Below are 2,438 nucleotides of genomic sequence, written 5' to 3'. Positions count from 1 at the left end.
ATTTTCGTTGAATAATAAAATCATCATTCAATGGCCTGGTGTAATTAGGTGGATTTCTTTGACAACTATCAGGAATTTTACTTAACGAAGTTCGGCAATACGTATACTTGATGAAAATTTCGCAATAGTTTAAAGCCGTAATATTTGGACCATACGTTATTGAGCACATTAAAAAACTATTCCCAAAATTTCAAATTGGTTTTCCACGCGAATTTTCGAAATATACATCGTCAATCTTTCATTTTTGGCGCTTTTTCAATTTTTGACGATGCATTTCTCGAAAATTCGCGTGGAAAATCAACTCGAAATTTTGGAAATGGTTTTTCAATGTGGTCAACAACATATGGTCCAAATATTGTTGCTTCAAACTATTGCGAAATTTTTACCAGGTATACTTACTGCGGAAATTCCTTAATCTTTCAAATTTGAAGATAAAAATTATGAGTATTTAAAAGGTTTTGGACGACACGAAATGATATGATCAAATGAATGGAATGAGCGAGTGAAAAAATTAGTTTCAAAATCATTCAAAGAACTTTGAATGTATGAAATATCTCGACAAAAAGTTAATCTATATAAACAAGAGTACATTTTCAAATTCAAATATTCCAGTACTGTGCAGTGTCCAGCCTGTATATGCAAGCTACATCCAGCATATTCCGTCAATAGCTACAATAATGACACGCCAGGTCTTCGTCTCAAGTGTCCAACTCAGGCCTGAAATCAACATCGCACTGGAAATGGAGTTAGTAAGCAGAAGACTACTTTTGTTATCTATTGAATATCATCACGAGGCAGTGATAGAGGAGTCTACAGAGCCACTGGAGGAAGTCTACACAGCCAAACGAGGGAGTCGTATCGTAATGGTAAATCATGATATCATGAGGACTTAGTGCTGTTTGAATTTATTCTAACTCCTTCTCAGATAACTCTTCTCACTTAGTTTTACATTCGCCTAGGGCCATTCATGAGGAATTTCATTCATTCATTCATTTTTCTGAATGAATAGTTTTTCTTTGTCAATTGTTTTCCTCTTGCATATCCCTTTCGGGTTGTCACGATTTTTTTCATTTCCACTTGCAATTCCCTGCAATGCAGTCGTTGAAGGAAGGAAAGAAACTCACTTGAAGGGAAAACCAAATCACCAATTATTCAATTTGTTCCAAAATTCTGTAATTCAGCATTCATGGATCAAAAATTTAATTTATCTATTTTTTGTTCTCTAGGTAAACAGAAGAACATCTTGTATACTTCGTTGGCAGGTGCAACATCTTGGGGATTAGCGCAGATTAGACAGACTAATATGATCTCTGAGCTTGCTGTTTTTTGTAACTTCGCCAAGGGAACCTTTCTCTATCAGAACATTACACTATAGTTATTACAGGTACTTATGAACGTAATAATTAATTACTCGACCATATTATAAAATTATTTAGAATGAGAGAACAAAAATTGATATTTTTTCAGATATTGGAGCCTTCTCACCGAGTGCCTGTATCCGGCTGAGGACATTGAAAATCATAATCACATGAAAAATTCGTGTAAAACTCCAACTTTAGTGCATGATGGATATATTTTCAAAAAAACGTGTCATTCAGGACTAATGGAAATTGACTCACATTAATAATAAATTGAAATTACCATATATCTATTCTATTTACAACATAATCTCGTGGCATTTTCAAACCACACATATTCTAATGTACTTTCTTCGGAGTACAATGCCTTATCAAATGGTGATTTAATCTTGCCTTGGAAGAAAAATGAATGATTAAATTCTCATTGAAAATTGATGTCTATCTGACTGAAAATGAACGCTAAAAAGTTTAAAATTCTGATTTGATTGACCATAGTATTATCGAAAGAAAATTCCTGTTTCCTGTTTTTATTTTCAATGTTTTAGCATTGAAATTCACAACTAATTAACAATTAGTAATTGCATTCCACTCAGCGTATTATTTTATTTGAAAAAACGCCAAGAAATACGTGAAAATGTACCACAAATATTATTCTTCCTGTGAAATATCATCTCATTTACTCATGGTTTTCCCACCAAGGAAACGCTTGATTTTAGAAAATGAAAGAAAATTATTTGTTTTCACAGGTCAATTACGATACCATCACTGAGAAAACTATGTTTTTATTTTTTTCCTTCAAATTACCGCTAAAAATCGGTAAAAACAACAAGCATGGGTCCAGTCGATAATGATAACTCTGGATTGTTATTTAAAAATGGCTGCATGCAGAACGAACCCAAGACGTGTGATGTTTTCTTTACTGCTTCCTGATAAAATATTCTGTTTTTGGTGAGTAAAATTGATCAGAATGATAATCTATCACCGAAATATGAAGAAACACGTGTTTCCATGTAGTTTGATCATTTTTTTTTAGATTTATAGGTTCGTCTCATGTTTTTACCAAGATGCCTCCTCAGTGTC

The 2,438-nt window shown here is 33.1% G+C and overlaps 1 long non-coding RNA gene across 2 annotated transcripts; it reads left to right on the top strand.

Annotated features, from left to right (window-relative positions):
• Window positions 1-615: 615 nt before the first annotated feature.
• On the top strand, window positions 616-2,438 carry LOC107047124. 2 transcript variants are annotated; one of them, XR_001461628.1, is made up of 5 exons: window positions 616-866; window positions 1,227-1,384; window positions 1,468-1,541; window positions 2,105-2,306; window positions 2,392-2,438. It is a non-coding gene; the product is annotated as an uncharacterized LOC107047124 (long non-coding RNA). The 2 variants fall into 2 exon arrangements; XR_001461627.1 differs by having other exon boundaries at window positions 1,468-2,306.

Source organism: Diachasma alloeum, unplaced genomic scaffold (assembly GCF_001412515.2).
Source record: "Diachasma alloeum isolate Michigan unplaced genomic scaffold, Dall2.0 Dall_scaffold_21165, whole genome shotgun sequence".
Lineage (NCBI taxonomy): Eukaryota > Metazoa > Arthropoda > Insecta > Hymenoptera > Braconidae > Diachasma > Diachasma alloeum.
This window is presented reverse-complemented; position numbering and strand designations above follow the sequence as displayed.